Consider the following 14550-nt stretch of genomic DNA (forward strand, 5'->3'; position numbering starts at 1 on the left):
CTGTGCGTCATCGTGTGAACTGCAGGACACATGAACATCGACATTTTGAACGCATATTGCGGTCCATGCTGTTATGTACTTTAATTAATTTTAAAGTGCTGCTTGTACTACATATTTTTGAGGGTTATAAGACTATGCTAAATTAGTTGCTTATTCTTTTAGTCAATTAATAGAATTTAAGCATATGGCATATTATTGGATTGTATTTTTCAATCCATAATATTAATAGCATAAAAAGAAATATAGAAAATATATTTTTGAATACCTCATATTTGAACGAAAATTTATGATAAATGAGAATCTTAGTATTCCCATAAAAGAAAAAATTTTCAACATTATTTAAATTATATTAAATAATACATAAGAGGAATGTCTAGCATAAAATAAATTTTTATTCTAGAATTAATTCACTCTATTGTATTGAGAAAAATTTATAATAAAAAAAAATATATGATATGTGGAGGAATAATGTTGTTAATTTTATTAATTATTATATTATGAATTTTAAAAAGGGATGAAAAGATTGAATAATATTTGAGTAATCAAGATATAAAAATATATTTCTTTAAAATAGCAAATAGCAAAAAAATTAAATAAAAATAAACAAATCAATCTAAAATATATTTTATACAACCTCAACTCATATGGGACTACCCCCTGAATTTAAGCATATTAATGAGGGGAGGAAAAGAAACTAACAAGGATTTTCTTAGTAGCGGCGAGCGAAAAGAAAATAGTTCAGCACTAAGTCACTTTGTCCATATGGCAAATGTGAGATGCAGTGTATGGAATATCTTAATATCTAGTATGAGAAATTAACGATTTAAGTCCTTCTTAAATGAGGCCATTTACCCATAGAGGGTGCCAGGCCCGTATAACGTTAATGATTACTAGAAAGATATTTCCAAAGAGTCGTGTTGCTTGATAGTGCAGCACTAAGTGGGTGGTAAACTCCATCTAAAACTAAATATAACCATGAGACCGATAGTAAACAAGTACCGTGAGGGAAAGTTGAAAAGAACTCTGAATAGAGAGTTAAATAGTACGTGAAACTGCTTAGAGGTTAAGCCCGATGAACCTGAATATCCATTATGAAAAATTCATCATTATAACTGTAGTATTTAATTTTAAATATTATAGTAATAGTGTGCATTTTTTTCATATAAGGACATTGTAATCTATTAACATAATAAAATATTTATCAAAAGATCATTGGTTTTTAAGTTTATTCAAATTAATTTGCTTTTAGCTTATTAACATAGAATAATTACTGATGATTTGATAAAGTGTTGATAGATTTTATTATATATAATGCTAAAATTCTTTTGAATTTTACAATAATATTATTATCATTGATTTTAATATTAATTGTATGCATTTATATGATTAACAATGCGAAAGATTCAGGATACCTTCGGGACCCGTCTTGAAACACGGACCAAGGAGTCTAACATATGTGCAAGTCATTGGGTTATATTAAACCTAATGGCGAAATTAACTTAACTGTATTAATAATGGGATTAATTTTTAATGTATTACATTATTAATTCAATCCCGGGGCGTTCCATATAGTTATGTATAATGATAATTTATTATTATTTATACCTCTAACTGGAGCGTACCTTGAGCATATATGCTGTAACCCGAAAGATGGTGAACTATACTTGATCAGGTTGAAGTCAGGGGAAACCCTGATGGAAGACCGAAACAGTTCTGACGTGCAAATCGATTGTCAGAATTGAGTATAGGGGCGAAAGACCAATCGAACCATCTAGTAGCTGGTTCCCTCCGAAGTTTCCCTCAGGATAGCTGGTGCATTTAAAAATTATGTAAAATAATCTTATCTGGTAAAGCGAATGATTAGAGGCCTTAGGGTCGAAACGACCTTAACCTATTCTCAAACTTTAAATGGGTAAGAACCTCACCTTTCTTGATATGAAGGTTGAGGTTATGATATAATGTGCCCAGTGGGCCACTTTTGGTAAGCAGAACTGGCGCTGTGGGATGAACCAAACGTAATGTTACGGTGCCTAAATTAACAACTCATGAAGATACCATGAAAGGCGTTGGTTGCTTAAAACAGCAGGACGGTGGACATGGAAGTCGTAATCCGCTAAGGAGTGTGTAACAACTCACCTGCCGAAGCAACTAGCCCTTAAAATGGATGGCGCTTAAGTTGTATACCTATACATTACCGCTAAAGTACATGATTTATAATACAATTTCGGTTGGATTATAAATTTTGAAACTTTAGTGAGTAGGAGGGTACAATGGTGTGCTTAGAAGTGTTTGGCGTAAGCCTGCATGGAGCCGCTATTGGTACAGATCTTGGTGGTAGTAGCAAATAATCGAATGAGACCTTGGAGGACTGAAGTGGAGAAGGGTTTCGTGTGAACAGTGATTGATCACGAGTTAGTCGGTCCTAAGTTCAAGGCGAAAGCCGAAAATTTTCAAGTTTTAATGAAATGAAATGAATGAATTTTTATTCCATAGTAATTAAACACTTGAATAATTTTGAACGAAAGGGAATACGGTTCCAATTCCGTAACCTGTTGAGTATCCGTTTGTTATTAAAAATGGGCCTTGTGCTCATCCTGGCAACAGGAACGACCATAAAGAAGCCGTCGAGAGGTATCGGAAGAGTTTTCTTTTCTGTTTTATAGTCGTACTACCATGGAAGTCTTTCGAAGAGAGATATGGTAGATGGACTAGAAGAGCATGACATTTACTGTTGTGTCGATATTTTCTCCTCGGACCTTGAAAATTTATGGTGGGGTTACGCAAACTTCTCAACAGGCCGTACCAATATCCGCAGCTGGTCTCCAAGGTGAAGAGTCTCTAGTCGATAGAATAATGTAGGTAAGGGAAGTCGGCAAATTAGATCCGTAACTTCGGGATAAGGATTGGCTCTGAAGATTGAGATAGTCGGGCTTGATTGGGAAGAAGCAATACCATGGTTTATGTACTCGTTCTGGGTAAATAGAGAATTTCGATTCTTGTTCCCCGGATAGTAGTTACGTAGCCAATTGTGGAACTTTCTTGCTAAAATTTCTAAAGGATTTATTATTGTATAGATACTTTTTAAATTATAACGATTATCAATTAACAATCAATTCAGAACTGGCACGGACTTGGGGAATCCGACTGTCTAATTAAAACAAAGCATTGTGATGGCCCTAACGGGTGTTGACACAATGTGATTTCTGCCCAGTGCTCTGAATGTCAAAGTGAAGAAATTCAAGTAAGCGCGGGTAAACGGCGGGAGTAACTATGACTCTCTTAAGGTAGCCAAATGCCTCGTCATCTAATTAGTGACGCGCATGAATGGATTAACGAGATTCCCTCTGTCCCTATCTACTTTCCCCTGCGGGTTTGGGGGAAGAATATGCCCGCGGCAAGGCATGCCTGTCGTAAAAGGCGACTAAAAGCCAATATGCACTATGACTGTTATTATATTCTTTGCCCAGTAATATCAGCATAGTATATGGAGTGATAGTGCTATAATACTCAGCTTGAACTGATATTAGAAACACTTTAAATGAAAAAGCAAATAAAAAGACATTTGAAGTTCAAGCGACAAATGTCACCAGTCATTTGAGTAATGGGGAGCTCAACTGGCAGTAGTTTGGGCTACGCAGTCTGACCGGAGACTTTCCGGTACCACGGGGAGCAGAAAGCCCTTGGACTTCTGTTCAATCTGCTCATTGGGTTCGGCCCTTTGGGGAGTATCGTGGTGGCTGTGGTTTAAACCTAAATGCTGGAAGAACTGAATTTTCAGTTCGAAAAAAAAAGAAGTTACATAAGTAACTGGGTGCCGTACCCGAAAACGGAAGAGGTTTTAGGTCGGCCTCGAATCATACCAAGATGGTAGTGTGGACCCAGACACACTGCCACTGGTATCCAAATAAATACTTGCATAAGCTCGTTTTGTTTGGGGCGCTGATCAACGCATTGTATTGATCCGTTGTGTTTTGAACACCGTGAGGTAAGGCCGTCGCCGGCAGGTACTCACGTAAATCTACAACGAAAGTTGTCCCTATCTACTTTCCCCTGCGGGTTTGGGGAAAGAATATGCCCGCGGCAAGGCATGCCTGTCGTAAAAGGCGACTAAAAGCCAATATGCACTATGACTGTTATTATATTCTTTGCCCAGTAATATCAGCATAGTATATGGAGTGATAGTGCTATAATACTCAGCTTGAACTGATATTAGAAACACTTTAAATGAAAAAGCAAATAAAAAGACATTTGAAGTTCAAGCGACAAATGTCACCAGTCATTTGAGTAATGGGGAGCTCAACTGGCAGTAGTTTAGGCTACGCAGTCTGACCGGAGACTTTCCGGTACCACGGGGAGCAGAAAGCCCTTGGACTTCTGTTCAATCTGCTCATTGGGTTCGGCCCTTTGGGGAGTATCGTGGTGGCTGTGGTTTAAACCTAAATGCTGGAAGAACTGAATTTTCAGTTCGAAAAAAGAAGTTACATAAGTAACTGGGTGCCGTACCCGAAAACGGAAGAGGTTTTAGGTCGGCCTCGAATCATACCAAGATGGTAGTGTGGACCCAGACACACTGCCACTGGTATCCAAATAAATACTTGCATAAGCTCGTTTTGTTTGGGGCGCTGATCAACGCATTGTATTGATCCGTTGTGTTTTGAACACCGTGAGGTAAGGCCGTCGCCGGCAGGTACTCACGTAAATCTACAACGAAAGTTGTCCCTATCTACTTTCCCCTGCGGGTTTGGGGAAAGAATATGCCCGCGGCAAGGCATGCCTGTCGTAAAAGGCGACTAAAAGCCAATATGCACTATGACTGTTATTATATTCTTTGCCCAGTAATATCAGCATAGTATATGGAGTGATAGTGCTATAATACTCAGCTTGAACTGATATTAGAAACACTTTAAATGAAAAAGCGAATAAAAAGACATTTGAAGTTCAAGCGACAAATGTCACCAGTCATTTGAGTAATGGGTTGCTCAACTGGCAGTAGTTTAGGCTACGCAGTCTGACCGGAGACTTTCCATTACCACGGGGAGCAGAAAGCCCTTGGACTTCTGTTCAATCTGCTCATTGGGTTCGGCCCTTTGGGGAGTATCGTGGTGGCTGTGGTTGAAACCTAAATGCTGGAAGAACTGAATTTTCAGTTCGAAAAAAAGAAGTTACACAAGTAACTGGGTGCCGTACCCGAAAACGGAAGAGGTTTTAGGTCGGCCTCGAATCATACCAAGATGGTAGTGTGGACCCAGACACACTGCCTTTGGTATCCAAATAAATACTTGCATAAGCTCGTTTTGTTTGGGGCGTTTATCAGACGTGGGTATTGATACGCCGTGCTCTTGAGCACCGTGAGGTAAGGCCGTCGCCGGCAGGTACTCACGTTAATCTACAACGCAAGTTGTCCCTATCTACTTTCCCCTGCGGGTTTGGGGAAAGAATATGCCCGCGGCAAGGCATGCCTGTCGTAAAAGGCGACTAAAAGCCAATATGCACTATGACTGTTATTATATTCTTTGCCCAGTAATATCAGCATAGTATATGGAGTGATAGTGCTATAATACTCAGCTTGAACTGATATTAGAAACACTTTAAATGAAAAAGCAAATAAAAAGACATTTGAAGTTCAAGCGACAAATGTCACCAGTCATTTGAGTAATGGGGAGCTCAACTGGCAGTAGTTTAGGCTACGCAGTCTGACCGGAGACTTTCCGGTACCACGGGGAGCAGAAAGCCCTTGGACTTCTGTTCAATCTGCTCATTGGGTTCGGCCCTTTGGGGAGTATCGTGGTGGCTGTGGTTTAAACCTAAATGCTGGAAGAACTGAATTTTCAGTTCGAAAAAAGAAGTTACACAAGTAACTGGGTGCCGTACCCGAAAACGGAAGAGGTTTTAGGTCGGCCTCGAATCATACCAAGATGGTAGTGTGGACCCAGACACACTGCCACTGGTATCCAAATAAATACTTGCATAAGCTCGTTTTGTTTGGGGCGCTGATCAACGCATTGTATTGATCCGTTGTGTTTTGAACACCGTGAGGTAAGGCCGTCGCCGGCAGGTACTCACGTAAATCTACAACGAAAGTTGTCCCTATCTACTCATTCATTCGTAGGCATTCATAGCGAGCAGACGTGCTAGCGCATAATTTGAATTTTTAATTCGGTCGTGTGAGTATTTGTGAATTTTTCAGTGTAGAGTCGGTGTAGTGAGAGTGTATACGTGCATATGTGTTGGTAGTGTGAAGTGGTTTTTCAAAAACTCACACAAAATTGCCGTAGTGGGCTTTGCCATATATATATGTAAGTATATATATATGAATTTACGAGTTTTTGTTTGAGAAATTGTGAATTTATCGAGTAGCTTTTAAATAAAACAAGTGTTTTTCGTGTTTGTTTGTGCCTTTTAACTTGTCTTAGTAGGCTTTGGTACTTCGATACATATTTGCTACGCCTACTGGTGTAGTAGTGTATTGAAGAGTAGTTTTTTGGTGCTCAGGTACTTTATATACTAGAGCCTTTTTGTATAGTGTAGTAGGCTTTGTATATGATTACAACGCCTACTTGAGTAAAAATTTTATTTTTAGCTTGCAGGTAGATTTGCGCACAGTGGTTTTGTTGGGGAATTTTTTCAAAATTACTCAGTTGGCTTTGAATACGAATACAACGCCTACTTGAGTGAAAATTTTATTTTAGCTTGCAAGTAGATTTGTGTACAGTGGTTTTTTGAGAAATTTTTGTAAATTTTGTAGTTGGCGCTTACAACGCCTGCGTTTGTGCAAGTGGGTGTGTTAGGGTGTGGGATAGTTGTAAAAACTTTTTTTTTTTTTTTTTTTTTTTTTTTTTTTTTTTGCTGGATTAGATTTGTAGATTAGGGTACAGCAGGTTTTGTAGGTGGGCCCGTCCGTAGTCTCAGTGACTGTGCCGTGGTGGTGTTTTTGGCTTGGGTTGCCTATTCAGGAGTGCTGTGTTGAGTGTCTGGTTTTCAGTTGCTGCTGTTTTCTAGGGGATTTCGCCAGTTTTGCTTCTAGGGTGTTAGTGGTTGTCCTAGTATTGGAGGCGCTGACTCCAGGGTGAATTAAGGTCATAGTGGTTGACTTTTAGCCCACGGTGCGATTGATACAACGTCACATCGGTCGATTCGCAACCGTTACGGGGACCTTGTTCTGTCCGGCGGTTAATTGAGTGACCTCTTCCACGCCTTTGGCTGGAGGTGTGAGTTGTGTCCCTGCGATAACGCGATAATCGACTGTTTGGGTGGTAACTGCTATTGAGCGGGTTTACGCGCGAGTTAGCTTCTTCAGTGCGTTCAATCGCACGAGCCTGGTAAGCGACTGTTTGATCTTTCCGGAACAGGGGCTTCTGCGCCAGTGTTTTTTACCGGCGGATCAGCCTGCCTGGTAGGGGATCTAGGTTGAAGATGCCTCCCCCACGGAGGAGGAAGGTTAAGTCCCTTGCTGAGAGCGATGGGTCTGTGCCTGCAAAAATGGTTGTAGGGGCGTCATCCGGTGAGGATAGTGCAGTGTCATCTACTGATGGGTCACCGGTGCGCAGAAAGGTGAGGTTGAGGTCACCACCTTTGGCGAAATCGGGGGGCTTTGTGCGCTTCACTGACTCCAGTGAAAGCAGTAGTTCGTGTGAGACAGGGGATACTGCTGACACAGTTAAGAAGGGGGGTGACGCTAAGATGAGTGTCGATAAAGGTGGTGAGGTTAAGGCTGGAAAAGGTGTTGGGCGTGTTAATGAGGGTGGAAAGAAAATAGGTGTTAGTTCCAACATGGTGAATAAGAAGGATAGTAAGGGTGGCAACCGTGAATTAGCCAAGGGCGCTGTTGCTGGTTGTGGTAGTGCGGTAAGCCATGTTGGTGCTGTTAAGAGGATTACTGGGGAGCTAAGCGGGTTGGTCTTTGGAGACAAAAAGTTTGAGATGGAAACCGTGAAGGGGCTGATGGAGCTTGCTTCTAAATACGAAGCACTCCTAATGACGGTTATTACCGAGAATGCCCATCTTCGCGGGCAAGTTGATGCCCTTAGAGGAAGCTGTGGGGGACACTCCTCGCCACTGAGCAGGTCAATGCCGGCTCCATCGGCACCGATGCCTCCGCCCCCAGCACCTGTACTGGAGGCGATTGCACCGGTGGCGCCGAAGCCTGTTGAAACCTGGTCTGTTGTGGTCAGGAGCAAGGGGCCTGCAACTTCCTCTAAGGAAGTAATTAGAAAGGTAGTTAAGGAGGTGGGTCCTTCACTCGGTGTGAGGATCCATGAGGTGAAGCCTATCAAGGGTGGTGGAGCGGTGATCCGCACACCTTCTGTTTCTGAGAGGGAAAAAGTGGCGACTAACGCAAAGTTTGGGGAGGTGGGGTTAGACGTGAGTGTCAACCGGAAGTTGGGTCCTCGGGTTGTGGTTCAGGGGGTTTACACGGAGATCCCCCATGAGGAATTCATGGAAGAACTTCTCCGGTTGAACCTTCCAGGATTTAGCTCGGCGTCCCAGAAGTCGGAAGTAAGGATGGTCAGTCGTCCCTGGAAGGTGGCTCCTGATGGTAGCACTAATGTTGTTCTTGAGGGTACGGACAAAATGATGTCCGCCCTCTTGGAGGCAGGTAGGTGCTTCATCAAGTGGTTCTCCTTCCGGGTGCGACCGGATAACCCCATTGCTGGCTGCTTCCGGTGTATGGGTTTTGGTCATAGGGTCGCTGAGTGTAGGGCCAAATCAGATGTCTGCCGGAGGTGCGGTCAGGAAGGCCACAGAGCTGCCAGTTGCGTCAATGCAATCCATTGCCGTAACTGTGCATTCAAGGGTAGGCCAGCTGGGCATTTTATGATGTCGGCTGTCTGCCCGATATATTGTGGGATTGTTGAGCGCGCCCTCGCCAGACACTGATGGGGGGGATTATTCAGTTAAACTGTCAGGGGTCGTATGCCGTAATGTGCGAGTTGGGGGGGTATATGACTGAGGGGGGGTGCGGCATTGCCTTACTCCAGGAGCCCTACGCCACCAATGGTGTGGTTCGAGGTTTTCCGGGTGGTTTCAGGGTCTTTTTGGACGTTAGGGCTAATGCTGCAATTGTTGTGAGTGATCCCAACTATGATTGTGTAGTTGTGGATTCCTCACAACTGGGTGTATGTGTTTCTGTAGAGGGGGGGTTTGGTAGAATACTTGTTGCTAGTATCTATTGTAAATTTGGTGAGCCCTTAGAGCCTTATCTGAGTTATATGGATAAGGTACTACTACTTGCGAGTGGTAGTCCTCTTATACTTGGCTTGGACGCGAATGCTACGTCTTCGATGTGGTTTAGTAAGGTATCCCGGCATTCGTCTGGATATCAAAGCCACAGTCGTGGAGTGGTATTAAGTGAATGGGTGGTGGGTAAAAACCTTCACATTCTAAACGAGCCGAGCGAGTGGTATACTTTTGATGGGCCTAGGGGTGTCAGTGACATTGACGTGACTTTGATGAACGAGGCAGCAAATAGAGTGTTTCGTGTTGGGTGGGAAATTAAGGGAGGGTGGGGATTGAGTGATCATAATTTGATTCAAATTATGGTTTCTTCTCTTTCCCCCCCTTTACAGTTCGTAAGTCCGTTGCGGCGATGGCGTACCTCTGGTATTGACTTGAACCAATATGGACGGTGTGTTAGGGAAGCGGTATTGGAAATACCGCTTAGTGAGTTTGAGGGCTTGGGGGTTGATGAGCAGATTGCTCGTCTTTATGAGATATTGTGGGTTGTTAATGATAGGGAACTTAAGAAGTGTGAAAGTTTTAAGCTTAGGAAAATAAAATGGTGGACGCGTGAGTTAACCTTGAAGAGGAGGACTGTCAGGCGATTGAGGCGAAAGTTTCAACGCGCTCGACGGTCCAATTCAGACAGGTTAGCTCAGGTTAGGTATGATTTTTGTTGTGAAATTAGGGAATATAAAGATATGTTAGTTAGGGTTAAAGAATATGAATGGAGAAATTTTGTTAGTGAAAATAGGGATGACCCCTGGGGTCAGATCTATAAGATCTGGAGGGGTCGTAAGAGAGATGATATCACCTCTCTTTGCGTAGGTGACACTGTGTTATCTACGTGGAGAGAGTGTGCGGGGGTTCTATTAGGTGCGTTCTTTCCCAGGGCGGAGGTTCAGGTACCCCAAGCACAGGAGGTACCTGTCCCTCCATTAGATGATGGGGAGTTGGGGTATGCCTTTGGCCTGGTCAGGTCTAAACGGTCCCCAGGTTTTGATGGTTTGAACGCAGAGATGTGTAAAAGCTTGTGGAAGTTCATTCCGGAATACTTGGAGGCCATTTATGATAAGTGCGTGTGGGAGGGTTATTTTCCACGCGAGTGGAAAATTGCTAGGGTTGTACCTCTCCTGAAGTCTCCTGATAAGATCAGGAGTGATCCTCGCTCTTATCGGGGCATCAGTCTTCTTCCAGTACTTGGAAAAGTATTGGAAAGAGTTATGGTAGAACGGCTTCAGGAGCTAACGCGGGGTATATGGTCGGATAGGCAGTATGGGTTCAGGGAAGGACGCAGTACAGAAGATGCTTGGTTTTATGTTCAGAGTGTTGTTAAGGAGAATGTCAACAAATATGTCCTTGGCATATTTGTTGACTTCAAGGGAGCGTTTGATTATTTAAGGTGGGATAGAGTTTTGCAGCGGCTGGAGGAGCTTGGCTGTCCGGAAATTACTCTTTGGCGGAGTTACTTTTCGGAGAGAAAAGCTTCTCTAGTAAGTATGAATGGAAGTGTTGAAATTGGAGTGGTTCGTGGCTGCCCGCAGGGATCCATCTGCGGTCCATATATTTGGAACCTTATGATGGACTCTCTGCTTGGACAGCTCGAGCCCCTCTGTAAATGTTGTGCGTATGCGGACGACCTTCTTCTTCTCGTTGAGGGTCGATCGCGGTCTGAGTTAGAACGGTCGGGGGGACAATTTTTAGAAATTGTAAATAGCTGGGGTTTAGATGTGGGGGTTGACATATCGGTGGACAAAACGGTTACAATGCTTCTTAAGGGCAGATTGTCGCCGGTTCGTCCACCGATTGTCAAGGTGAATGGGGTCAACATCAGGTATGTGAAGGAAGTTAAATACCTGGGGTTGACTATAGGAGAAAGAATGTGTTTCACCCCACATTTGGTGCGTGTGGGTGAGCGGCTGCAGGCAATTGTTGGCAAAGTGCGACGCATTTTGAGGAGTGATTGGGGCCTTGGACGCCGTGCTGTTCGCACCATATATCGTGGCTTGTTTGTGGCTTGTGCCACTTATGGGGCTGCTGTATGGTGGGAATCAGCGATGACGGTCTCTGGTCGCCGAAAACTCCTCTCGGTGCAACGTTGCATGATGCTTGCATGTTTGCCTGTTTGTCGTACTGTTTCGACGGATGCAATGCAAGTGTTGTTGGGTGCACCCCCTCTTGATCTGATTGTTATACAGCGTGCTGTTACATTCAGATTAAGAAGGGGCTTGAGTGTTTCTATGCTGCGGACAGATTGGACAGATGGTATTGATGTTGAGAGGGTGGGTTATCTAGAGAGCAAGAGGCTCCTGGATTTAAAGGTTAGGCGTAGGTGGCAGGACCGTTGGGAAAATAGCCCTAAGGGTCGGGTGACATATGAATACATCCGGGATGTAACGTTTGTTGAGGGTAACCCAGACTTCAGATTTTGTTTGAGTCTGGGATTTTTGTTAACGGGGCATGGGCCTCTGAATGCATTTTTGTATCGGAGGCACCTTTCTGATAGTTCGGGGTGTTTGTGTGGGGCACGTATGGAGGATTGGGTGCATGTTATTGCAGAATGCCCGATGTATTCAGACATTAGGAATATTGGGGGTGTGGGGATTAGTTGGACAGACGGACGTTTATGTGTAGGTAATGTAGTTTCTAGCAATGAGTATACTGAACAGTTAGGAATGTTTGCGCGTGAGTTATTTAAGCGGCGAAGGCGTTTAACTGAAGGTTAGGGTTAGCTTTTAGTGTGTAAGATGAGTGATTGTGTGGAGTGAATGGGGTCTAGCCCCTGGTTACCAGTCCAGAGCAGTATGGATGCTCAACTGGTAGTAGTTTCGGCTACGAGGTCTGACCGGAGACTTAATTCTGGTACCACGGGGAGCAGGGGCCCTTGGAGTTCGCTCCAACCTGCTCGTGCGGACTGGCCCTTCGGGGAGTATCGTGGTGGTTGTGGTTTATACCCAAATGCGGGAAGAGCTGATGTTTTGTCAGTTCAATGTGGAGTTGCATTGCAACCGGGTGCCGGACCCAAAGTACGGCAGAGGTTTTAGATAGGCCTCGAACCTTACCAAGGTGTGTAGTGTGTCCATCCCACACTACCAATCGGTACTGAAAAATGCCTAGCATTTTCGGGGCGCTGATCAACGCATTGTATTGATACGCTGTGCTTTTGAGCGCCGTGAGATAAGGCCGTCGACGGCAGGTACTCACGTTAAACACACCGGACGTTGTCCCTATCTACTGGCATAGTATATGGAGTGATAGTGCTATAATACTCAGCTTGAACTGATATTAGAAACACTTTAAATGAAAAAGCAAATAAAAAGACATTTGAAGTTCAAGCGACAAATGTCACCAGTCATTTGAGTAATGGGTAGCTCAACTGGCAGTAGTTTAGGCTACGCAGTCTGACCGGAGACTTTCCGGTACCACGGGGAGCAGAAAGCCCTTGGACTTCTGTTCAATCTGCTCATTGGGTTCGGCCCTTTGGGGAGTATCGTGGTGGCTGTGGTTTAAACCTAAATGCTGGAAGAACTGAATTTTCAGTTCGAAAAAAGAAGTTACACAAGTAACTGGGTGCCGTACCCGAAAACGGAAGAGGTTTTAGGTCGGCCTCGAATCATACCAAGATGGTAGTGTGGACCCAGACACACTGCCACTGGTATCCAAATAAATACTTGCATAAGCTCGTTTTGTTTGGGGCGCTGATCAACGCATTGTATTGATCCGTTGTGTTTTGAACACCGTGAGGTAAGGCCGTCGCCGGCAGGTACTCACGTAAATCTACAACGAAAGTTGTCCCTATCTACTCTGATTCATTCGTAGGCATTCATAGCGAGCAGACGTGCTAGCGCATAATTTGAATTTTTAATTCGGTCGTGTGAGTATTTGTGAATTTTACAGTGTAGAGTCGGTGTAGTGAGAGTGTATACGTGCATATGTGCTGGTAGTGTGAAGTGGTTTTTCGAAAACTCACACAAAATTGCCGTAGTGGGTTTTGCCATATATATATGTAAGTATATATATATGAATTTACGAGTTTTTGTTTGAGAAATTGTGAATTTATCGAGTAGCTTTTAAATAAAACAAGTGTTTTTCGTGTTTGTTTGCTTGTGTGTACAAGCACTTTGGGCTTTGTGCCTTTTAACTTGTCTTAGTAGGCTTTGGTACTTCGATACATATTTGCTACGCCTACTGGTGTAGTAGTGTATTGAAGAGTAGTTTTTTGGTGCTCAGGTACTTTATATACTAGAGCCTTTTTGTATAGTGTAGTAGGCTTTGTATATGATTACAACGCCTACTTGAGTAAAAATTTTATTTTTAGCTTGCAGGTAGATTTGCGCACAGTGGTTTTGTTGGGGAATTTTTTCAAAATTACTCAGTTGGCTTTGAATACGAATACAACGCCTACTTGAGTGAAAATTTTATTTTAGCTTGCAAGTAGATTTGTGTACAGTGGTTTTTTGAGAAATTTTTGTAAATTTTGTAGTTGGCGCTTACAACGCCTGCGTTTGTGCAAGTGGGTGTGTTAGGGTGTGGGATAGTTGTAAAAACTTTTTTTTTTTTTTTGTAGATTAGGGTACAGCAGGTTTTGTTGGGGAATTTTTTCAAAATTACTCAGTTGGCTTTGAATACGAATACAACGCCTACTTGAGTGAAAATTTTATTTTAGCTTGCAAGTAGATTTGTGTACAGTGGTTTTTTGAGAAATTTTTGTAAATTTTGTAGTTGGCGCTTACAACGCCTGCGTTTGTGCAAGTGGGTGTGGGATAGTTGTAAAAACTTTTTTTTTTTTTTTTTTTTTTTTTTTTTTTTTTGCTGGATTAGATTTGTAGATTAGGGTACAGCAGGTTTTGTAGGTGGGCCCGTCCGTAGTCTCAGTGACTGTGCCGTGGTGGTGTTTTTGGCTTGGGTGGCCTATTCAGGAGTGCTGTGTTGAGTGTCTGGTTTTCAGTTGCTGCTGTTTTCTAGGGGATTTCGCCAGTTTTGCTTCTAGGGTGTTAGTGGTTGTCCTAGTATTGGAGGCGCTGACTCCAGGGTGAATTAAGGTCATAGTGGTTGACTTTTAGCCCACGGTGCGATTGATACAACGTCACATCGGTCGATTCGCAACCGTTACGGGGACCTTGTTCTGTCCGGCGGTTAATTGAGTGACCTCTTCCACGCCTTTGGCTGGAGGTGTGAGTTGTGTCCCTGCGATAACGCGATAATCGACTGTTTGGGTGGTAACTGCTATTGAGCGGGTTTACGCGCGAGTTAGCTTCTTCAGTGCGTTCAATCGCACGTGCCTGGTAAGCGACTGTTTGATCTTTCCGGAACAGGGGCTTCTGCGCCAGTGTT

At 43.3% G+C, this 14550-nt stretch overlaps 2 pseudogenes; both read left to right on the top strand.

The window, feature by feature from the left end:
* Window positions 1-127, top strand: part of LOC138858329 (5.8S ribosomal RNA) — a 179-nt pseudogene extending 52 nt beyond the window's left edge.
* Window positions 128-630: 503 nt separating this feature from the next.
* LOC138858456 (large subunit ribosomal RNA) lies at window positions 631-3412 on the top strand (annotated as a pseudogene).
* Window positions 3413-14550: the final 11138 nt, after the last annotated feature.

This window comes from Bactrocera oleae, unplaced genomic scaffold (assembly GCF_042242935.1).
Source record: "Bactrocera oleae isolate idBacOlea1 unplaced genomic scaffold, idBacOlea1 ctg00000009.1, whole genome shotgun sequence".
NCBI classification, from domain to species: domain Eukaryota; kingdom Metazoa; phylum Arthropoda; class Insecta; order Diptera; family Tephritidae; genus Bactrocera; species Bactrocera oleae.